The sequence below is a fragment of the Adiantum capillus-veneris genome, chromosome 6 (assembly GCF_014529385.1).
Source record: "Adiantum capillus-veneris isolate H3 chromosome 6, ASM1452938v2, whole genome shotgun sequence".
Classification (NCBI taxonomy): domain Eukaryota; kingdom Viridiplantae; phylum Streptophyta; class Polypodiopsida; order Polypodiales; family Pteridaceae; genus Adiantum; species Adiantum capillus-veneris.
In genome coordinates this window covers 119874691-119900306 of record NC_140936.1, presented here as the reverse complement: position 1 = coordinate 119900306, position 25616 = coordinate 119874691, and positions in this window count along the sequence as shown.

Genomic DNA, 25616 nt, shown 5'->3' with positions numbered 1-25616 from the left:
TTTGAATCGTTTTAAGAGATACTTCTTTGATCCCCAAAACACTCAAAAACTATGGCAAGACATTGTTTCTCATAAGCAAAAAGACTTAGATGACTACTACTTGTACAAGCAAGAGTTTCTACGTCTTTGGGCTCTATGGATACGAAATGTTGCTAACCCTGGTGATGGTGCAGAATTTTTAAAGAAGGAGAGGTTCATAGCCGGACTCTTTCCTGACCTTAAGGTAAAAGTTGAGGCGGGTGCACCTGCTACTTTTGATGCAGCGGAAACTAGGGCTGCTGAGAAGTATAGGAAACTCAAGTGCTTAAGGGGAGAGGTTCCAATAGAAGGTCTTAGACCCAAAGGTAAGTCACAAGCATCAACATCGAGGGAGCTTCCTGAGGTAACGGCGGAAGTAATTGAGAAGTTAAACGAATCTTTAAGCAGCCTGTCAATTCACCTTGCACAAGCTGTAGGTCCAAAGGGACAAGCAAAGAAGTCTGAAGAGCGAGATCCACGACCTAGGAGAGTCTTGCAATGTTGGAATTGCGGAGAGTCTGGACATGGGATGTATAATTGTCCTTGGCCCCGTGGAGAGCCAGGGAGACCTAACTTGAATTACCCAGTGATGAATGCAGGAGAAGGAGCTGGTCAACAACCAAGGCTTCTACAAAGGCCAAATGGACCAAGACCACCTCCACAAGGGGTAGAAGGAGTTCCACCTTTGCCAGATCCAAATGTGCATGTGGTAGAGGTGACAAATTCAAATGAGGTTGACATGGAAGCCAATGGCATTAAGCGTGGCCGAGGGAAAGGTAAAGAGAAAGAAGGAGTCACATCACAGAGTGACCATGGACAAGGCAAAAAGGCAAAGGAGACCAAGGAAACCAAGAGGACTCGACGTCGTATCAACCTCCAAGACTTCCCTCTTGGACATGGTATGGCTCCGTACAACTTGTTGGAAGACATGAGAGGTAAGGGTCCTGATATTTCATGGCCTCAATTTCTTGCATTATGTCCACAAGTAAGGAGGGATTTAACGAGGGCAGTTAGCACTAGGAGAAAGGTAAAAGAGAGTGTGCCTGTTGTAAAAATTGCACAAGCTGAAATGAATGAGGACATTACACCAGTGCTAGACTGTTACATCAAAGGAAGATTGGTTAGGAAAGGTCTAGTGGATGGGGGTGCACAAATTTGCATCATGACAGAGGGACTCATGCAAAAACTAGGCATGCACATCCATGAGACACCTGAAATTAAGGTCAAGATGGCAAACAATAGCAAGGCTAGGTGTGTAGGCATTTGTAAAAATGTTTTTGTGGAGGCCTTTGGCATTAAGAAGGCAGTGGATTTCTATGTCATGTCTACCAAAGGAAATGGTTATCCATTTATCCTAGGAAGACCATGGCTAATGAAAATGCGAGCTTTGCAGGATTGGGAGAGTGGAAAATTAATTTGCAGGAATGACAATCATAAGAAGGTTGTCTTTGACATGAAGTAGCAACGCCAAGAGGAGCTCCATGAAGAATCATCTCAAAGTGAGACGGAAGAAGGTTGGACCGATAGCACTTCAGAAGAAGAAAGTAGCGGCAGCATTACTGAAGAGGAGTCTTCCATCGAAGTCATGGGGATAAGGTTTAAGCCAAGCAACCAAGAGACCTCTTGTCAAGGCTTGGAGGAGGTAGGTCCTCAAGAGAACGAAGGTGTTCAAGATGAAGGGATGCTGGAAGGTATTCCATCAACAACACTTACAAAGGATGAAAGAGAGGAGTTCAAATGTGTGCTAAGGAAATTTCCTAGGATTTTTGCTAAAGACTACACCGATGTGCGTGGAGTAGATGCTGTTCAACACAAAATTGAGTTGAAGCCAAAGGCCACACCTAAGGCTCAGAAGCTACGAAGGCTAGGAGTCATCAAGGAGCAGGATTTACTCAAGGAGGTAAGAAAGCTTCTAGCAGCAGGTTTCATTTATCCAGTGGAGAATTCAGAGTGGGTCTCTCCCGTTGTTGTCACTCCTAAGAAAAACGGAAAGTGGAGGGTGTGTGTGGATTACCGTCCACTCAATGAGGCAACAAAAAGAGATCACTTTCCCCTCCCATTTCAGGATGAGATACTAAATGAGGTAGCTGGTCATGAGAAGTACACTGTGTGTGATGGCTACTCAGGCTACTTTCAAATAGGTATCGCATTGGAAGATCAATTGAAAACAACCTTTATCACTCCTTGGGGTTGTTATGCTTTTAGAGTCATGCCATTTGGACTGACAAATGCTCCTGCAACATTCCAACGTTTCATGAACATGGTGTTTCAAGCATTCTTTGGAAAGTCAATTAGGGTGTTCATTGATGATTTCTGCATTTATAGCTCAAAATCATTGCATCTACAAAGGGTAGAAGAAGGTTTAAAGAAGCTCTACGACATGGGAGGTCAACTCAACCCCGACAAGTGCCACATAGGTGAGGATGAAGTGATCTTGCTCCGTCACAAGGTTTCCTATAAAGGCATTGAGGTGGATCCTTCAAAGGCAAAGGCTCTTATTGAGCTCCCATCACCAAAGAGTCTTAAGGAGGTCATCTCTTTCATTCAGAAGGTGAAGTATATGTCACGCTTCATTCACTTAGCCTCGGAGTTGCTTCATCCTTTGCAAAAGTTGACACAACAAGTAGAATTTGCATGGTCTGATGAGCTTGAAGAGTATTTTTGTAACATTAAGGTCATTTTGTCAGAGCTACCAACACTCATGCCTCCTTGTTGGGAGTACACATTCTTTGTTAGCTCTAGTGTTGGAAGGGAAACAATTGGTGCCGTGTTGCTACAACAAGATCCCCACAGTACAAGGATGCGACCCATCTACTTTGCTAGTAGGGTCATGAATGCTTTGGAGAGAGACTACACAGAAGCAGAACTCATGATGCTTTCTCTCATGTTTGCGGTGAGAAAGTTTAGATCCTACTTGCTCCCAAAACCTTTTGTAATCCTCACCGCAGAGAATTTGTTCCCTTGGGTGTCATCTCAAATGAATGTTAGTACTAGGATCTCAAAGTGGATTATGGAGTTGCAAGAGTTTCAATACTCTTTCAAGGTAGAAGATAGTGTGCGTGCACAATTGGCAGGGATTCTCACTTATAGGGTACATGAGAAGGAAATTAAGGTGCCTCAAGTAAAGACCCTACCATTGCCACCACCAAAAAGTATTCCCAATGCTTTTACCTTGTTCTTTGATGGAGCTTTTCGTCGAGCCACAGGAAAAGCAGGGGGAGGGCTAGTGTTGCTCAACCCAAGTGGAGAGGTGGTCATGAAAGAGAAGGTCAATCTACCAGGTTCAACTAGCAACAATGAAGCAGAATACGACACACTAATTCATGGTTTGAAGATGTGCATTGGCCAAGGGATACAACGCCTCATGGTAAAAGGAGATGCACTTCTCATTGTTAAACAGATTTTAGGTATTTGGGCATGTAAGAATGAAAGCTTACGGACAAAAGTTCATGCCGTTCGTAGATTGTTTAATCAATTTGAAGAAGTGCAACTATATCTATTCCTAGGAAACAAAATGAAGATGCCGATTTACTTGCACAGCAAGTAGTTACATGTGTCGAGAAAGAAGTGCAGGTCATCATGGTGGCAGCAACTGTCAAGCAACCGAGATACCAGGGATTGGAGTCATTGACTCCCATTATTAGCTACATTTTGGAGGGCCAGTTTCCACAAGACTTCACGAAGGCTCAAAAGAGGAGACTCATGAAGAAGGCAAGCGCATATCTCTTCCTAGAAGGCTCCCTCTATCAAAGAGGGAAGGATCAAGTGTGCAGAAAAGTACCAACTATCGAGGAAATTCCCACCATTTTAAAAGGTTTGCATGAAGAGTTATGTGGTGGTCATTTTGCCCAAGAATCAACTGTGAAGAAGATTTTGCTTGCGGGGTATGTTTGGCCAAGCTTGCATGTGGATGTTCAACATTGGTGTAAAAGCTGTCACAATTGTCAGATAAATGGAAATAGAAGATTGGTGCATGGCCCGAGGCAAGTAGTGCTTGCAAATGGACCCTTTGAAAAGTGGGGCATTGATGCTATGGGTCCTCTGCCTAGGACAAAAAATGGTAAACTCTACATTCTAGTGGCTGTAGACTATATGACTAGGTGGGTGGAAGCTCAAAGTGTGGCAAGAGTGAATGAGAGGACAGTTAGCAAGTTTGTGTACAATCACATTTGTTGTAGATTTGGCACACCTTTGGAGATTGTTTTTGATAATGGTCCAGGGTTTAGGAAGGGCTTGCTCACAGAAGTCTGTGAAGTACTTCACATTCTACATCTTCACAGTACACCCTACTATCCCCAATCAAATGGTTTGGTAGAAAAAGCTAATGGTGTCATTGCAGGCATCATTAGAAAGATGGTGAAAAACAAGACAAAGTTGTGGGACGACTTCTTGGATGGTGCCTTGTGGGCGTATCGAACAACATATAGGGAAGCCACGGAGTTCACACCATTTCACTTGGTCTATGGTCAAGAGGCTTTACAGCCAATTGAACTAAACATTCCAACAATGAGACTTCATGGCAAAGGAGCACAACATGATCAAGAGGTATGGATGGATCGACTTCTTACGTTAGTGGAGCTTGAGTGGAAAAGAGAAGCAGCATACGAGTGCTTCAAGAGGAAAGCTACGCAGGCGAAGGAGAATCTTGACAAGAAACTAAAGGACAAAGGCATCAATGAAGGAGATCTGATGCGAAGGTATGACAATCGACTCGATAATCGTTTTGATGCCAAGTTTGAAACTAGATGGCAAGGGCCATACATAGTCAAGAAGGCTTTCAATTCAAGTTACTATCAGCTTATGGACTTGAATGGTAAAGAGCACTGCAAGAAAGTAAACGGGTATCGCTTGAGGCCCTATTTGAGTCGCCTTCTACCAAAGGATCTACCAAAGATCTGCCAAAAGGCCACTGTCTCATGTAAGTATTGTTACATGAAGCATGAGTGTAACTCTAGCCAAAATTTTGAGGGGCCAAACAATAAAGATCTCGTCAAGGACTCTGAAGCACTCTCTTTGGAAAAGATGCTCTATGATGGTACATAAATATACCATCATCCAGGGGGAGGGCCAATGATAGCCGTTTTTCGGCTCCTTGTAATTGCCACAGAGAGTTACCTCACCCTACCAAAATCACCCAAACACTGTGGCTATCCCTACCATTTCATTGTACATAGGCGTGCGTGAGTCACGGGACTTTTCCCATATCTTCTTAAAAAACCCTCAATTAGCTAGTCATTGGGCTAGTTGAGCCAAAAAAAATAAAAATAAAATAAAAAATATAAGTATATTATGGCCCATGCGTATGTAAATATTTCTTTGTATATAGGGCCTAAATAAAAGATTTTTTCATAATTATTTTGGTATTTATTTAAATATTTCTACCTAGGTGTGTGTTATTTATGCTCTGTACATTGCCTCACCATTACCACAATTTTTCTTACCATTTTTCATACTCTTTATTCCATATAGAAATATTTTCATGTAAGCTTCTCTTATATTTGGTGTAACTCCACCCCAACAAAAATCCAAAAAAACTAGTTTTATTTATGTGTATATTTTTTTCACTATTGTGATTTTTTCCTTCCTACATATATTCTCTATTACTCTCATAAATTAGACCACCAAAAATATTCATCTTTTTATGGTAGACTTATAATGAGAGAGATTTATTTTGACCCCTTTATATTTTTCCACCTATATTATTTATATTTGACATGTACATATTTTTTAGACCCCTCAATATTTGATTTTCTTAGTTGTACTATTCACTTATATCATGCTCTATACAATATCTTCAATTATAGACCTACCAAATAAGGTCAAGGGTAGGTGGCATGCATACATGCACTATGGAGGGCTCACTCTTGGAGGTATTCAAAAGAATCATCCAAAGAAGGACCCCACAAGGACCTTTGCAGTGGAAAAAAATGGTCGGTTTTGCTGAATTTTTAAAGTTCACTTGCTCTCCGAAGTTGAAAAGGTGATACAAACAAAAGTTGTAGCTCGTGGGCTGAACTTTTGCCTCAAAGTTTTTCATATTTTTTTGAGCTACGAGCTGTGAGCTATGATTTTTTTAGTGGACCTCAGTTTTCCCGTGCTATACAGCCACACTCTCTCTTCCACTTTATCATTTTCCTCTTTCACACACACTTCTCCACTTATCATCCCCACCTCTCTCACCACTCCTCTCTGCACCCTACTCACCTTCTCCTCAACCTTGAAGAATAAGAGAAACCATGGTGAAGTCATACCTCCCACACACAATTCCATTCCAAAATTGACCACCTAGTCTCATTTTTCCTCCTCCAATTTACCCATATCTATCAAAAAAACCACAAAATTCAGCCTCTTCTCTTAAAAGACAGCATCATGGTGGTTGATTACTCAACTTCAATTACCTTGTCTCTCAAGGAAGGTCAAGAGTGGAGAAAAAATGTACTGTCAAAGCTAGTGGACCGTCAACAAGCGTCAAAATTGGCCCTACTCAAGACACTTGGAGCATCAACCTTGTAAGAAATCCACTTTTTCTTACCTCTTAAGAGTTTTTCTTCCTTATTTGTATCCTACATGGATACTCCCATTGTAAATATCCAATTCCATTTGTAAATTAATACTAACTCTACTAACACTAACCCACTATGAAAAGTCCTATCACCTCCATTTCTCTCCTCTCTCTTTCCCCACCAACTTCTTGATAATTCCAAGCAAAAGAAATTAGATAAATGGCTGAAAATCTAACCCAACCATGGTTAGAGGAGTAACCCTAGCCTTCAAAATTGCTATAAAAGGAGGGTGTAGCTAGCACAAAAAGGGGGGAGCCATAAGCAAGAGCACTATGCTATAGCTTGAGAAGCCAAGCTCAACCTCTCTAGAAGGAGCTTTTGAGTGGAAGCTCATTGTCTTATGCATGTGCATGTGTTGTAATAGGGGATTAGCAAGGGAAATCTATGCCATTGTAAGAGAGAGAGTGATCATTCAATTGAGAGTAGGAAATCTATCACTTCTCCTACTAGTGTAAGCCCAACATTTGCTGAATCAAGGAGGGTGGATTTGGACTAAGCTTGGATACTTTGTCTCCCTTCCAACGTGAAGTAATGGACAACAATGATGCGTAAGTGTCTTGGTGTTTTTTGTTAAGTTCTTAATAGCTTGGTTGTCTCTGGTGTTGTCATCAATCTAGCCATAAATCCCACATACTGTAAGAGGGCGACAGGGTGGAGAGGACTCCCCTGGCCTTAAGACAGTGATTGGGGTGGCTTTTCTTGTGATGTGTTGTGGTGAAATTTACGCAAGCTATGTGGAACAAATACTAATCTCACTTTGATTTGTCATGACAGATTTGTAAGAAGGTATTAATGCAACAAGCACCCCCTCCCCCTTTCTCTCTATTTCTTAAATATATAGTTGTGTTTGCTTGATCATTGCCGATACATTTCAAAGCAGCCCAAGCACTATCTCTCTCTCCCTCTCTCTCTCTCCCTCTCTCGTGTTTTAGTGTGTGAGAGTGTTCCATTGGTGTTAGGGTTAGTGTAAATTCCTTGCTTGTTTGTGGGTTGCTCTAACGATTCTCCTCTTTTGCGTCCTAGTTCGCTCTTAAACTAGGTGGTGCCCCTTGTGTAGTTAGGATTTGGCTGTGGGTTTGTTGTTTTGGTTTGTGTTGTGTTGTGCCCCAGCCCCATTGAGCAGCACGGGAGCCTTGAAGGGTGTCTAGAGGTTGCTCTTCTTGTTGCCCGCCCCGGACCACCTCAATATCATTGTGGCTATGGACTATCTCACAAAATGGGCGGAAGCCAAGGCAACGCAAAAAGCAGATGCACGAACCACTGCACAATTTTTGTATGAGAATGTTTTTGTACGATACGGTTTACCAATAGAAATTCTCAGTGATCATGGAACACATTTTCTCAATGAAGTCATTGAATATCTGCTAGAGGAATTCATGGTCATACATAGGAAATCTGCTCCATACCATCCACAGGAAAATGGACAAGCTGAGGCCACAAATAAAACACTATGCACGATTCTCACTAAAATTGTGTCAGAGTCAAGGACAGAGTGGGATCAGCAGCTACAGTCAACACTATGTGCATACAGGGTAGCTTCCAAAACATCGATAGGAACAACACCATACAACATGGTGTTTGGCCTGAATGCTATATTACCCAGAGAGTTTTTAATTCCAACTCTACGAGTAGTGAAACGCTTAGAATGGACAGGGCATGATCTCTCTTCAAGAATAGATGACCTTGAAAAGCTAGATGAACTTCGCTTGAGAGCTGTAGCTTCGATCTATGCTGAAAAGAGAAGACAAAAAGAGTTTTTTGACAAGCATGTGCGCACGAAAGAGTTCAAAACTGGTGATTATGTACTTGTTTATAATTTGAAGCAACATGCCAAGAAACTTGAAAAGCGAGGGATGGGACCCTTTGTGATTAGTGATCTATCACAAAGCGGAGCTGTAAAGCTTGCTACATTAGCAGGTGAAGAAATGCCCAATTGGATTAGTGAATGTCGATTGAAGAAATATCATTTACCACTAACACAGGATATGCTTCAACAAATCCATCAAGGAAAACAACGAATGAAGGAGAAACAGAGAGTACGAGAAGAAGCTCAAGCACAAGCAAAAGAACGCATTGCAAAACGAAGACTTTTGCGACAACAACAACAAGGTGGAGCACCATTGCGAATCAATGCCATTCGACTAACAACGTTGGATGAAGACACAGTGGAGCCAATAATTACAGTCAAAGTGGATAGCAATCAAGTTGAAGCAACGACATTGCTTGACTCTGGAGCTCAAGCAAATTTGATCTCTTACAGATTATACCAATAGATCAAGTCCACAGGTCAACTTCATCCTACTCCTCAAGGGTTGGAAAGTAGTACATCACACTCGTTGAAAACATTGGGCTGGACTATATTGCATGTATAAGTACATCAATATATTTACTCACACAAATTTTATGTAGTCGAGGATGAAAGCACACAACACCTTATGTTGTTGGGACAACCTTGGCAAAAAGAGTACAATGTGCAGATAGATTGGAATGCGAATGCAATAAAAATTCAGCATGCACAAGAACAACAAGTAATAGCATTTGCTCAGCAATACCGCAATAATCAACTGCCAGCAATGCAATCACTGGAAAAAGAGCCAAAAGCAAGCGTGCCACCAAAGAACAACATGATACCCAAGGCTCACAAACAGGTAAAAGCCAACCATGCTAACTACATACATACGAAGTCACCGACCGCAGTGCAAAGATCTAGGTTACCAAAAAAAGGGAAACAAGTATGGATGCGGAAGGATAGAAATGACATGGTAGACCAAAAACAGTACAACGAAAGAATTCAACAGAAGCAGATAGCTCAACCAAAAACCAAGGACATAAAACAGATATGGATCCCAAAGAAAATTCTCAACAATAACCCAAATGTTACTCGCATTTGGATACCGAAACAAAAGCAAAAGGAACTCCCTTCTGTACAAGCAACATCGGAAGGCAGACAACTGCATTTGCAACAGAAAAACCGACTTATGTGGATGCCAATAAGCAACAAAACAGTGGCAACCAAGGAAGTAACAAGAAACCTACAAAAACCAGCAAAGACAAGCTACCAATGGAAAGTAAAAGAGATACGGGCTACGGCCATATCAACAATAGCGGAAAAGCGACTGCCTTTGGCAAGAAAGACAATTAAACAGAGAGCACTAAAGTTACAGCTGTTACTTGCCAAGAAAACAGGAAACCTCGACGGTGAATGCCAATAAGCATCTTTCTTATACCCTTCTCTTGCACAACATTAATTTTTCCATACATTGACCGAGTATGCATAAAATAGGGCCACATTAATCGGCCAAGCATTAGCACAAATTTTTCAACCTATGCATGGCACATACTTCGAGGCGATACCTTGTCGTCCGGGAGGACTCCAACTAGGAGAGGGGGAGGCATTCTCAAATGCGGAACCAACAGCAGAAAGAGCAAAAAAAGGACATGATTTTCGACTAATTTTAAGGGTTGTTGTTTGATTGCGAAATTTTCGGAACTAACCCAAGTACATATGCCCTTATAGAGCATGTATCTATAGGTATATGGGACCAAACGCCGAATCAAGCCCCTAGGTGTGTGTATATAAGTAGAAATAGCCATTTTTCAGACAAAAGACTGGTAAAACGGAGAAATCCGGTCCATGTGAGTGTATATAATGTTTTCCGGTGATGTTTTTGATTTATTATGATTTTTGGGGATTTTCTGGGTTTGATTTGCTATTTTCCTTCTAATTTTGCTCATCTTTGGCAGAAAAACTTCAAAAATACAAAAAGCAGGTGAAAAACGATCGTAATGAAAAACAAAAAATATGGAGATGATCAGTGACTATAGGACAACTTATGGTATAGGGGGTGCAATTATGAGACTGGAGCGGAAAGCGTGTTTTGGCCAGATTTTGATCGAAATGTCAAATTTCTGGTAAACAGAGCAAATGGAGTCCAAATCAAGAAATTTTTGAGCCTAAACCGCATCTCGCAAGAAGTTAGGAGCACATGTCAAATTTCATGAAAAATGGTTCGGGGACCTCCATTATAAGAAATTTTCACCTCATTTTTAGCTCATTTTCACTATTGACATTTGAGAGAGAGCTTCTACGACGCGTACGACTACCCGACGGGCTTCAGACATGAGAGGTAGGCTCACCACCTTGAGCTTTTCGCGCATATTTGTCGTTTTGTCCCGAAAACTAGGGTAGGGTTCACACACAAAGCGGGCAGTAGAGACCTACAAGTAGAAGCGGCCACCTAACGGCTAACCCAAAAGCAATGAGACTTCATTGGCAGCTTACCCTAGCATAGGAGACCAGTCTTGGATGTCCAAAGGCAGCAGAAAACCATCAGGAAAAACCCTAATTCATAGAATCCTGCAAGAGGCCACCAAATAGGAAATCAACGGAAAGGCGCCCAAATGCTACCAAAATTCATGAGCAGGAGCATCTCGACATGCTCGACAAGTCTAGGTAGCCCACTTGACCAAAAGGTGACCCAAAGCGGCACTAAACTTCAGAAACGACATCAGACACACAAAGCGTCAAATAGATCTCGCGGCCAAACCGCATGTCCGTTTGCCACCAAACTTCACGAGTGGCTTTCCTAGACCATCAACAACCAAGTTCTATGGTGGTAGACCACCACAAATCATCGAAGACTTGTAGACGCAACCACGGGTGCTTCTAGAGCGACAAATTGCCAAATAGAGCTCCGGTGAAGCCAAAGTCGACAAAAACCATATGGCAAGGATCCCCAAGGGATCGAGAAGCTATGGAGACCAATATCAAGAAATTTCATCACCGAACAGAATTGCAAACTGCAGAAAACGGCTCGGAGGCTCTGAAATCCACACAGGGAGTTACTTTTTATCCATTTGATTTTTTTGTTGAAATTAGGCTTAAAAGGGACTCGGGGGGACTAAGGGCAGGCACTAGTGAAAGATTCCATGAAAAAATCACCAGGAGACATTCTACGCGTCTCAAGGGCATTTCGGGGACAGAACCCAACATTTTTCATCACACACATTTTCTGAATGACCTTTACATCCTAGCCACCAAGTTTCATCACATATGGACCAAAATTGACCTCATATGCATGAAAAAACGCAAAGTTAGGGCATAGAGGAAATAATGGGCCATAGACCTACCAAAACTTGTCCAAATCACATGAAACTTGCACAACACCTTCATGAGAACATAGCCAACCAATCTATGTGGTCACCTGCAAAAATTGATGAAGTAGACATCCTACGCGTAGGATGTCTATTTGACATTTTTGGCCTACAGAGGGTATTTTTCCATTCCAGATCTAATCACATCATCTTCAAGAGCTCATGTACCAAGTTTGAAGCCATTCTAATCATTTTTGACCCCCAACACCTTCAAGATACACTTTTTGGGTCCAAAAACACTACACAAGCTCTTACCAGCATCAATTCTTATCCAAATCAAAATCCAAGAGCATGGCCATGTTCCACATGCCAAGGACTACCCATAGAACAAATCCCAAGCCATTTTGATGAAATAGACATCCTACACGTAGGATGTCTCCAGCATATTTTTGACCTTCTGTGCAAAGAATGACATCATGGGAGCCAAAACCATGGTGCAATGAGCCCATATATCAATTTTCAACCCATTTGGACATTACTTACTACCTGTTATGGACTTTCTACCCAATTTGTGACCTGAAGCCTTAATCAGTCCAAAAATCCACTTTTTGATGCCCAAATCCAAATCCAAGAGCATGGCCATGCTCCATAGGCCAAGGACTACCAGCATGTCAAGTATCACCCAATTCTGATGAAAAAGACATCCTACGCGTAGGATGTCAAAATGAATTTTTTTGGCCAGAATTGCACTGTGAGCACATGCACAGTTTCACAAGTTCCTTTTAAGCTTTATTTTCAAATTTCAAGTCATTTGGATGGTTAAAACTCAGTTTCTCAGCTGATATGGAAAAAACGCTAACCTCGGACAATGAGTGCAATAGGATCTATGGCACCCGCAAAGTCACCAGCAAAGAAGAAAAGGATGACCATAAAAGATTACCTAGAAGAGGTAGAGCCTTTCGTCATACCAGAAGGAACTCTAAAGCCTACAAGCACATGGATCCAAGAAGATCTTCTAGAGTCCAATGATCTAAAGATTTACCAAGGCGTGTTCAAAGACACCGACAGAAACGTGATAGAGCTACCAATGTTACCGCGGGAACTCAATGAGTTCGTCAGAAGCAAGATGGCAGAGTATCTGGAGAAGATTGATCTCCACAATTACTTTGAAGCGGTGCCGGCAGGTGTTGACATAAAAAGAGTCTGGGAATTTGTGACAACAATAAAAGAAGATGGAGTGGCCCGAGTTACAGATCTGCAGGGCAAGCCAGGCACTGAGATTCTAATCACAGAAAGAGTAGTGGCAGCTACACTAGACCTCTTCAACAAGGGGGATAGTGTAACCAAAAGAAGAGACGAAGTAAAGGTGTACACTGAAAAGAAAGCCAACTATACCTTTAAAGGTATTGCCAACCCCAAAGTGGCAATCATTGAGTCAGCTGTACAATCAATATTTCCATATGTGTACAAAGCGGCCACAAAAGTACAGGATGCCGCTTGCAGCAATTGCCACAACATTCACCTGGGCAATGTAGAATAGCAAGCCAAAGATCATCAATTATGCAGCTTATGTACATGATAATCTGGTAAAGATTGGCAACAAGAACCCCACATACATCGTGCCAGGTGAGCTAATCACGAAAGTGATTTATGGGGCATTGCACGCCAAGGGAAGATGGCCCGACCCTCCATCACAAAACGACTAGCTGAGGCTCAAAGAAGATAAGGAAGACGAGCAGCCAAAAGCACCAAGGGTGGCAACCCGTTTGAAATGCCGATTAGAAACCGTCCAAGAAGAGCAGCCAGAGCAAAAGAAAGGAAAGAAAGAATCTTCCCAAGTGCCAGCAAAAGAGACGAAATCACAGAAAGCGACTCGTCTAGAGTGGGAGGTTGTTGGCGTCGATCTTCTAAATGGTCATGGATTTAAAAACCCTCTACTCCCATTCCAAGGCTTCCTTGGCCGTTTCTCTGATTTCTGCCTCTATGGCCTCGTGCAGCTTCTCTTCCTCTTCTTGTGTCAGATCTTGTGGCTCTTGAGAGGGTCCTACTAGGATTTCCTCGTGCATGGGTGTGTCCACAAGATCTGCCACATTTTCTAGGTCTATGCCTTCTATGGTTGCCGGCCCTGTGCCTGCTTGCTCTTCTGCCTGCTGTCCTCTCAGCTCTTCTATCTGCTTTAGGAGTGTTTGTCTCTCTTCTTCAGCTTCTTCTCCCATGTTCACGAGGAGATCGTTCAGCTCAGCGTTTACTTTCTCCGCCTCCTTGAGATTTCTCCTGATAATTTCTAACTCATCTTGCATTGCTTTCTGCTCTTCTTCCATGCGTGTTTGCATAACCACGAACCCTTCCGCCATCATCAACCTTTGCTTTTTCTCTAAAGTCAACTCTTTCTAAAGTTCTTTCATTTGTTATTCATAGATCTGTCTTTTTGTAGTGGTGTGATTCAAGCTAGTAGCTCTGACTCTGGAAAGAGATGCCCGTAGCCGTTGGATGGTTTGATCTTTAACTTTAAGTTGGTCCTTGAGCTCAAGGACCTCATCCTGGCTAGCCTCATGGTCTATTTCTGCCTTTTCTTTGGCATTTCGCATGGCCTCAACTTCCTTGGATTCCTCAGTAAGTTGTAGGGTTAGGTTATCCCTTTCCCTCTCTGCATCTGTCAATGACTTGATGAGTTGTCTATACTCCTCTTTGGCTCCTTGCAGTCTTTGAGCGCCTGCCTGATTTTCTCTTTCCATTTCCTGGCATCTTTGCAATGCCTTTGCCAGACTGGCCTGCAGCTTTGCTTCTCTCTCTATTTGCCTTTGGCTCTGATTTTGTAAAGTGTCAACTTCCAGCTTTATCTACACTTCAGTGGATTTGAGAGTTGCCATTTCACTTTCTGAGGCCATTGACTGTGCTCTTTTATCGGTTAGCTTTGTCATCACCACATCCCAATCATTGGTGGGCGGGTGCAGGTCCATTGTATCAGTGGCCATCTCCTTTAGCTCTACTAACCGTATGCTTTGCATTTGCTCTTTGGGCCCCGTGCTTGCCAAGTCGAATACAACCGTGGCAGCTTCTTCTTTTGTATATCCGACAACTAGCAGGTCTAGAAATGTGTTGTATGAGTAGCTTTATACTTGAGAAGAGGATATGGGAGAGAGGGTTGTAGCCATTCATGTCAAACAACATTTGTATCTAATTTCTGAATGGTCATAGACTTCAATACCCTTTGCTCCCACTCCATTGCTTCTTTGGTGGTGTGTTTTATTGCCGTTGTTATTGCCTTTTGTAGATTTTCTTCTTCTTCTTGTGTCAGATCCCGGGTCTCTTAGGATGGTCCCACAAGGATGTCCTCTTGCATTGTTGTGTCCACTGGATCTGACACATTGTCTATATCAATTCCTTCCATAGCTGCTGGCCATGTGCTCAAGTGTGGCTCTTCAGTTTGTTGTTGGCCTTTTAGCTCATCAATCTGCTTTTGATATGATTTCTTTTCCTGTTCAGCTTGATCCCCCATGGTCACTAAAAGGTCGTTCAATTCAGCATTGGCTTTCTCAGCCTCTTCGAGCTTCTTCTTGGTGTCTTCATTTTCAGTGCATCTTCTTGAGATCCCCGTCCATCGTTTTTTTCAAGGCAGCTAGCTCATCTTTCATGGCCTTGTTCTCATCCTCCAAATGGCTTTGCATCACTAGGGAGCCCTCGGCCAACATCAATCTTTGTCTCTTCTCTAGTGTTAACTCCTTTCGGAGTTCTGTCATCCGTTATTCATACATATCCTTCTCTGAAGCAGTGCTAGTTGAGGTAGCGTCTTTGACTCTGCCCGGAGATGCCCTTAGCCTTTGGATTGTCTGATCTTTCACTTTCATTTGATCTTTCAGCTCTATAACTTCATCCTGGCTGGCCTCATGTTCTAGCTCAGCTTTTTCCTTAGCATCCCTCAGAGTCTCCACTTCTTTGGACTCATCAACAAGCTGGAGTGTCAAGTTGTCTCTTTATTTCTCCGCATCCATTAGTGATTTTCTGATTTTCTTATACTCCTCATCTGCTCTTTGAAGCTTTTGGTCTGCTGCCTAACTCTGACTTTCCAGCTCTTGGCATCTTTTTAGTGCCACATCCAGATCAGCTTGCAGCTTGGCTTGCTTCTGTGTGTTCTCTTGGTCCTGCTTTTGCATCGAGTCCACCTCGGCTTTGATTTGAACTTCATTTTCTTTGAGATTATCACACTCAATCTCAGTGGCCATAGACCTTGCTCTGAGCCCAGTGAGTCTTTGCATCACTTCATCCCAATCGTTGGCTTGTGGCTATAAATCCATTGTATCTGTGGCCATTTCCTTCAACTCCACCAATCGAGGGCTCATCATATATTCTTTGGACCTAGTGCTAGACAACTGAAAAGCTGCGTTGGCTGCCTCTTCTCGAGAGTATCCATCATCTAGTAGATCAAGGAATATTCTATAGATTTTTCTTCTGGATCTGGCTTCTAATCTTTTGGTTCAATTTTTGCCTTCTTCTCTTCCTCTTTGTTCTCCTCTTCCTTGGAGTCTTGTTTCCCATTAGATTTGTTCAACCCCTCAGTTTGTCGGGTTTGAGGAGGACTAGGAGGAGGTGGTGATGGTGGAGGGCTAGATTTTTGGCTTGATGGTGGGGTTGGTTGCTTCTTCTTGAAGTCCCGATCAGCCTTTGTTTTCCTCTCTCTTTCTTGCCCTTCCTGCTCTTCTAGCAGCTACTGTCTCACATCATCAACTTCTTCTTTGATAAAAGGTATGTTTGGGATATTCTTAATTGTAGCATCTAAGATCTCGAATTCTTTATATAATCTTCAAAGTGATCCCTTTGAGTTCTTCAAGAAGATCCAGACATAGCCTCAAATGAGGGCTTCCATAATTCACTCAAATACCCTTTTAGCATCCTCTCAGCTCTGAAGCTCTCCATTAGTCTTTCTAACCTTGCTTCTTTCTGTGACTTTGTTTCCTTTACTAGCACCTGTAGAGTTTCTTTCTTCCCCTTCTTGGTTGTGGCGGCTCTTCTCGAACTGTCTCTAAACGGTTTTTCAACCTTGTGGCTACCCTTGGAGCCTTAGGAGGCTCTTCTTCTTTGTCTTCCTTCAACTTGAGCCAATCATTTTGGGAGGGAGGTAGAGGCCAATTTCCCTCGGCATGCAATGCTCCATAGATGAATTTGGTTATCAACTCACTAGGCACAATATAAGTGGTATTTTTGGTCCCCATTTTCACAAGGTTGTCGTGAATGTAAGCGACATAGTTTATCTCCCTCGGGCGGCTCTTCTGCATCGCCCAAGTGAAAGTGGTGGCAATAGCTCCAGGTGGCATCCTATATTTCTGTGGCTGCTTGGTACACATGTGGAAGTATTGATTGTATAATTGGCTCATGATGGATACCTTCGGGTTTGCAATATCTTCAAATGTATAGTTATGTTTTTTTCTCTGAGTAGACCTTAATGTCATCCCGCCTCCTAGTCACACTGTCTCCTTTGTTAGAGAGGTAAAGTGTTGCTGCCACCACCTTCTCTGTGATGAAAATCATCGTATTAGGCTTGCCTTGCAGATCTGTAGCTCTGGCTATGCCGTCCTCTTTGATTGTGGTGACAAATTCCCACACTCTTTTAACAGCAATCCCTGCTGGCAAGGCTTCAAAGTAATTGTGGAGATCCAGTTTCTCCAAGTAGTCCCCCATCTTGCTCCTGAAAAATTCATCGAGCTCTTGAGGGATCATGGGTAGCTCCACTGCATTTCCCTACTGATCTTTAAACACTCCTTGGTAGATTCTCAAATCATTGGTTTCTAGTAGGTCATCTTGAATCCAAGTGCTTGTGGGCTTCAGGGTTCCCTCTGGGATAACAAAAGGTTCCACTTCTTCTAAGTAGTCCTTGGTAGTCATCCTCTTCTTCTTTGCAGGCGACTTTGTGGCTGCCATGGATCCTGTTGTACTCAGTAGTCCAAAGCTAGTGTTTTTTACAGATTAGCTGATAAGCTGAGTTTTGACTACCCAAATGACTTGAAAATTGAAATAAGAACTCAAAAGGGACTAGGGAAACCATGCATGTGCCCATAGTAGGTTTTTGGTTGAAAAATAAGCATGTAGACATCCTACGCGTAGGATGTTTACTTCATCTGATTTTGATGAAACTTGACATGCTTGTGGCCCTTGACCTGTGCAACATGGATATGTACTTGGAATTTGGTTTGGACATCAAAAAGTGCAATTTTGAGCAGATTTAGGCTTTTGGCTCACAAAATGGGTAGGATGTCCTATATGGATGGGCAAATGATATCCAATTGGATTGAAATTTGATATATAGGCTTCTTATATCATGTTAAAGACTCCCATGATGTCAATTCTTGCACATAAGGTCAATATGACCTTGGAGATATCCTACGCGTAGGATGTCTCTTTTCTGGGAATGACTTGATTTTGGTTCTGTGGGTAGTCCTTAGCATGTAGAACATGGCCCTGTTCTTAGATTTTGATTTGGATAAGTATTGGCGTTGTTAGGAGCATGTGTAGTGTTTTTAGGCTCAAAAAAGTGAATCTTTGAGGTTTTGGGGGCCAAATGTGATGGGTCTGGCTTGAAATTTGATATATGAGCTTGTGAAGATGTTATAAAGATATGTGGAACTCAAAAACACCAGTTGGAGGTCAGATAGGGCATTTAGACATCCTACACGTAGGATGTCTATTTCACTATTTTTCATATCTGACTCCACAATTAGCTTGGCAATGTGATAATGAGTATATTGTGCAAGTTTCATGTGATTTGGATTAATTTTGGTAGGTCTATGACCCTTTATTGCCTCTATGCTCTGACTTTCTGTTTTTTGATGTATATGAGGTCAACTCTTGTCCAAATGTGATGAAACTTGATGGCTAGCATGTATAAGCTATGTAGAAGCTGTGTATGAGGTGAGATATTGATTTGGTGCCCAAACATGGCCTTGAGACATCCTACGCGTAGGATGTCTCTTGATGAATTCTTTTGGAGAAGTGCTACTAGTATATGCCCTTAGCCCCCCTGAGTCCCCTTTAAGCCTTATTACAATAAAAAAGTCAAAAAGATAGATAGAAACTCCCTATTTGGCTTTCAGAGCCTTTGAGTCGTTTTCTGAATCTTGGAGTGCTTTTCGGCAATGAAATTTCTTGATGTTAGTCTCCATAGCTTCATTGTTCCTTGGGGAACCTTGCCATATGGTTTTTGTTGGCTTTGGCTTCACCGGAGCTCCGTTTGGCAATTTGTCGCTCTGGAAGCACCCATGATTGCGTTTGCATGCCGCTGATGACTTGTGGTGGTCTACCACCCTAGGACTTGGTTGTTGATGGTCTAGGCAAGCCGCTCGTGAAGTTTGGTGGCAAACGGACATCCGGTTTGGCCGTGAGAGCCAGTTGACGCTTTGTGTGTCCGATGCCGTTTCTGAAGCTTAGTCTCGTTTCGGGTCGCCTTATGGCCATGTGGGCTATATAGCCTTGTAGAGCATGTCGAGATGCTCCTATTCATGAGTTTTGGTAGCATTTGGGCGATTTTCCACCGATTTACCACTTGGTGGCTTCTTGTAGGGCTCTAGAAGTTAGGGTTTTTCCCGTTGGTTTTTTTTTCCTTTGTGCATTCAAGAGTGGTCTCCTAGGCTAGGGTAAACCCCTTGTGAAGCCTTATTGCTATTGGGTGAGCCGTTAGGTGGCTACCTCTACCTGTAGGTCTCTACTGCCCGTGTGAACCCTACACTAGTTTTCGCAATAAAACATCAAACATATGCGAAAAGCTCAAGGTCTTGAGCCTACCTCTCATATTTGGAGCCCGTCGGGTGGTCGTGCGTGTCGTAGAAGTAGCTGGAAGTCTGGTTCATTCTAGGTGGCAAGAGCTCTCTCTCAAGAAGGAAACAATAGAAATGAGCTCTAAGTGAAGTGAAAAAATCTTATAATGGGGGTGGGGGTCCCAGGACCACTTTCTATGAAATTTGACATGTTCTCCGAACTTCTTGCGAGATGCGGTTTAGGCTCGAAAAATTCTTGATTTGGACTCTCTTTGCCCAGTTTCTGAGAAATTTGACGTTTCGGTCAAAATCTGGCCAAAACACGCCTCCCGCTACATTCACATAATTGCACCCCCGTTGTACCATAGGTTTTCCTATAGTCACTGATTATCCCCATATTTTTTGTTTTTCATTACGATCGTATTTTACCTGCTTTTTGTATTTTTGAAGTTTTTCTGCCGATAATTAGTAAAATTAAAAATAAAATAGAAAAATAAACCCAAAAAATCCCAAAAAATTACAATAACTCAAAAACATCACCGCAAAACACTATGTACACTCACATGCAATTTTTATGGCCGGATTTCTCTGTTTTACCAACATTTTGCTCGAAAAATGTCTATTTTTATATATATACACACACCTAGAGGCCTAATTTGGCATTGGGCCCCATATACTTGTAGATTCGTTCTATATAAGGGCATATGTGCTTAGGTTAGTCCAAAAAAATTTGCAATCAAACCAAAACCCTTCAAAATAGTCAAAAAACATGCCCTTTTTTGCTCTTTTCACCTTCATTGGGTCCTCATTGAGAATGCCTCCCCCCCTCCTAGTCGGAGTCCTCCCAGACGACAAGGTATCGCCTCAGGGTATGTGCAGTGCATGGGTTAAAAATTGTGCTAATGCGCGGCCTTGTAATGTGGCCCTATTTGATGCATACTCAGTCAATGCATGGAAAAATTAATGATGTGCGAGAGGAGGGAATAAGCAAGATGCTTATTGGCATTCGACGTCGAGGTTTCCTGTTTGTTGTTGATTGGGTAGATAGATTTTCTTTGCAAGTAAAAGTTGTAACTCTGCAGCTCGTTGTTTGATGGTCTTTTTTACAAAAGTTGCTTGGGTTGCCGCTACTGTCGATATGGCCGTGGTTGTCTCCGTGGAGAGAAATGTCATGGCTGAATTGGCCATAATCTTTTTCTCTTTTGCTTGCCATTTAAAGCTTTATTTTGGATACGTTTGTAGGTTTATTGCCTTTTTTTTGGTCTTGGTGGCTTTTCTGTTGATCGACATCCGCACAGATTGATTTTCCAATGTCGATTGTCTGGCTGCTGGTTTTGCTTGTACTGAAGGGAGTTCCTGCAGCATCGCCTTGGGGATCCAAACGCGTTTCTCATGTAGTTGTTCATTCAGCATGTTCTTCGGTATCCATATTTGTTGGATGACTCTGTTTGGTGTTTGATTAACCTGGTTTTTGGGAGGTTGTCTGCTAGTGCACTGTGGTTTGTAGACTCGTTCACGTAGATCTTTCCGTACCCATACTTAATGTTTGTTGATTGCTGACTTTGATCTATTCTTTGTCGCCTGTGGTATATCATTTTTTGATTGAAGACAGTTGGTTGTTTCTTGTGTATCCTTCATAGGTGTCTTTTGCTGGTTAAGTGGCACCCATCTATTTTTCTCTTGATCAATTGATTGTGGCACTATTATTGGGTTCTTTTGAGTTGTCCTAGCAAAGGCTACCACTTGGTGTTCTTGTGATTGTTGAATTCTAATTGTATCCAAATTCCAATCTATCTGCACATTATACTCTTTCTGCCAAGGTTGTCCCAACAACATGGTGTGTAGTGTGCTCGCATCCTCAACCACATAAAACTTGTAGGGGTAAACATATTTATGTATTTGTACATGCAATATTGTCCAGCCCAATGTTCCTAGCGAATGTGATGTACTACTTTTCAACACTTGTTGAGTAGGATGTAGGTGATCTTCGAGCTTGAGCTGTTTATATAATTTGTAAGAGATATGATTTGCTTGAGCTCCGGAATCAAGAAATACCGTCGATTCAACTTGATTGCTACCCACTGTGACTGCAATTATTGGTTCCACTGTGTCTTCACCAAAATTCATTAATCGAATAGCATTTATTCACAACAGTGATCCACTTTGTTGTTATTGTCGCAGAAGCCTTCTTTTTTCAATGCATTCTTTTTCTTCTGCTTGTGCTTCTTCTCATACCCTCTGTTTCTCCTTCATCCATTGTTTTTCTTAATGGATTTGTTGAAGCATATCCTGTGTTAGTGGTAAATGATACGTTTTAACCGACACCCACTAATCCAATTTGGCATTTCTTCTCTTGCCAATGTAGCAAGTTTGACATCTCCACTCTGTGATAAATCACTAATCACAAAGGGTCCCATCCCTCGCTTTTTAAGTTTTTTGGCATGTTGCTTCAAAGTATAAACAAATACATAATCACCTGTTTTGAACTCTTTCGTACGCACATGCTTGTCAAAAAACTCTTTTTGTCTTCTCTTTTTAGCATAGATCAAAGCTACAGCTCTCAGTCGAAGTTCATCTAGCTTTTCAAGATCATCTATTCTTGAAGAGAGCTCATGGCCTGTCCATTCTAAGCGTTTCTCTACTCGTAGAGTTGGAACTAAAAACTCTATGGGTAATATAGCGTTTATACCAAACACCATGTTGTATGGTGTTGTTCCAATTGATGTTTTGTAAGCTACCTTGTATGCCCATAGTGTTCAGTGTAATTGTTGATCCCACTCTGTCCTTGACTCTGATACAATTTTAGTTAACACAATGCATAGTGTTTTATTTGTGGCCTCAGCTTGTCCATTTGCCTGTGGATGATATGGGGTATATTTTCTATGTATGACCATGAATTCCTCTAGTAGATATTCAATGACTTCATTAAGAAAATGTGTTCCTCAATCACTGACAATTTCTATTGATAATCCGTATCGTACAAAGATATTCTCATACAAAAATTGTGTAGTGGTTCTTGCGTCTGCTTTTTGTGTTGCTTTGGATTTTGTGAGATAGTCCGTAGCCACAATGATATATTGGGTATGGGTGCGATATGCAAGGGGTGAAATAGACCCCACAAAATCAATTCCCCATTTTGCAAATGCTTGTGCTCCCATCATTGGCCGAAGTGGCATCTCATCTCTCTTTATTGGCACCTTAGTGCGCTGACATGCATCACAACGCTTTACAAACTCCTCAGCATCCATGTGAAATGTAGGCCACCATATTCCTGCGGTTAAGACAATTTTTGCCGTCTTATCGCCTGAAAAATGGTATCCACATATTCCTCCATATGCGTGTTCTAGAATTAGTAGGTATTCACTTTCACTTGCACAGATTCTAAGTTGATTGTCCTTTCCTCTCTTGTAGAGTTGATTTCCAATTAAATTAAAGTTTTGAGCCTCCAACTCTATAGCCCTTTTTCGCACTTTTGTTATTTTTTCAGGAAATGTCCTTGTTGTTAAGAAATCAATGATATATTGACTCCATGCAGGTGCAATGGTTACCTGAAACAATGTTGCGTGATCCACCGGTCGTTTGACACTACATATAGTACAATCATTAACATAAGCATGTGTGTCAGCATACATAGTTGGCCAATAAACTCCTAAGCGTTTCAATCTGTGGTGTGTTTTCATTGTTGAACAATGGAATGCACAATCTTGGATGTGTGCTTCTTCAAGATAACACTCGAATTCCTCAGGATTTATACATAATTCTAGAATTTGGTCCGAGCCTAGATGGTACAGTCTTCCTGCAATCAATTTTTTGTTTATCAAAATGTTTGTTGTTTAAATCTGTCTTCCTTGTTATCAAATCTACCTCCAAAGCAAAGAATGCTAACAATTTCCTGAGACCATTTGGGTATCATTTCAATATTGAAAAGATAAGCATCAGGTATGTCATCATCTACTCCTTCAGGAGCTTCCCTGTTTTGTAGTCTTGAAAGATGATCTGCGCGTAGATGAGTTTTACCCTTTTTTACTACCACTATGAATTCAAACTCTAGCAATATAATAAACTAGCGTACAATTCTCCGAGTATTGCATGGTTTATTTACTAGATACAAAAGAGCTTGATGATTTGTGAAGAACACAAATTTGTTTGCAAGCAAGTAATACCAAAATTTCTTTACAGCATAAATCATTCCTAATCCCTCTCTTTCAGTGGTGGTGTAGTTCTTTTCTGCACTATTTAGCTGTCGGCTCGCATAACAAACTGGGAAATCCATTGTTCCTTCTCCAGGTTGAGCCAGAATACTCCCAATTGCGTATGCAGAGGCATCAATGTGAACATAGAATATCTTTTCCCAATCTAGTGCTTTAAGTATAGGTGTTGATACAAGGTTTTCCTTAAGCTTTTGGAATGAAGTTTCACACTCCTCAGTCCAGTCGAAACTGACTAATAAGCGATATAGAGGTTTTGCTATGACTGCATACATATATATGAATCTTCGATAATATCCGCAGTGTCCCATGAAGGGTTGTACTTGTTTGGCATTAGTAGTCCTGGGCAAGTCTACTATGACTCTAATTTTGTCTAGGTCAGTGGTTACGCCATTTCTTGAGACAATATGTCCTAAGATGCGGCCTTGCCTTACCATAAAAATGCACTTTTTTGGGTTGAGACAGATTCGATATGTTCTGCACTTCTCAAATACCTTTTGTAAATGGTCAATATGTTTTTCTCGTATAAGAGAGTGGACACAGAGATCATCCATATATATTTTTAAGAATATTCTCAGGTATTCTTTGAGCGCATGAGTCATTAACCTTTGGAAGGTAGCTGGGGCATTGGTTAGGACAAAAGGCATAACTCTATATGCATATATTCCCCACTTTGTGGCAAATGCTATTTTGTGTTGATCCTCTATTGCAATTGCCAATTGGTTATACCCCAAAAACTTATCTAAAAAGGAATAAGCTCATTTTCCAGCCACCCTCTCAAGCACATGTTCTGTGATCGGCAAGGGACAATTATCCCTTATTGTGGCTGCGTTTACTTTTTTGAGGTTCACACACACACACACACACACACACACACGTAGCTTTCCGTTCTTTTTGGGGACAACCACAATGGGTGAGACCCAATCTGTATGCTCGATTTCATAGATGAATTGAGCATCCATCAGCTTGTCAATTTCCTCTTTGATTCGTTTAGCGAATGTGTCATTATATGTGTAAGGATGTTGTTTGCTAGGTTTGGCATCTAATTTCAAAGGAATTGTATGTTGGCATATCGATGGATCAACTCCTTTGAGGTCTTTGTACGACCATGAAAACACATCTTTATACTTCTTGAGAAGTTGTGTTAACCTTTCTTCTTCTTCAGGCTCTAAATCAGTTGCTATATAGACAGGATGAGGCTCTTCGCCTGGCGCAACGAGGTCTATCCGTTTTGCATTTCTGGCCCATTGTAAGAATCCTGCTTTATTCTTTCCCTTACTGGTGGTATCATTATGATTTTTCTATCCTGGATGGTGAATTTTCGATAGTGGAATGGTACATTTATGTTTTCTTTTTCTGAATCCTCCTTACCGTCACTTTCTCCCTCAGTATTCCATACCTCTCGTAACGACCGTTTTACTTCTTGGTATTTCTTTTTACGCTCCATTTTGGTCCACTCTACATCTTTTGTCTTTTCCTATTTTGATTGTTGAGATTTTCTTGATTTTGTTTCTGCTTTAGTATTCCGTGCTTGTTTTATTTCCTCATGTGTCCTTTCCCTTCGATCTCTTGAGAATCTTCTTGATATTTGGTCTTTTACACAATCCTCTATCTTGACAAGCATTAGATAGTGAGTTTTATCTTTTATCCTGGGCATCAGGTTCTCTCTGATTTTGTTTTCTGTTCTTTTTTTTCTATAGCGTTCCTGGCGTCTAGGGTGTTGAGTTGCAAAATCATAAAATCTGATATTTGCAGTTGTTTCCCTACTCTCGCTCGAGCTGTCTGAACACTCGTTATCTGCATCGTCACTTAATTCCAGATGCTCGGAGGAGTCATAAAACTCTTCTTGTTCTGGTGAATCTACATTCTCATCTCCTGCTGGTATAAGGCTTACCATTTAATAGAGTAGCACATCATAGCCATCCTTATCGTAAAATTTTGTCGTTGGACTATCTGTAATGGTATAGGCATCCAATGTTGCTAGTATG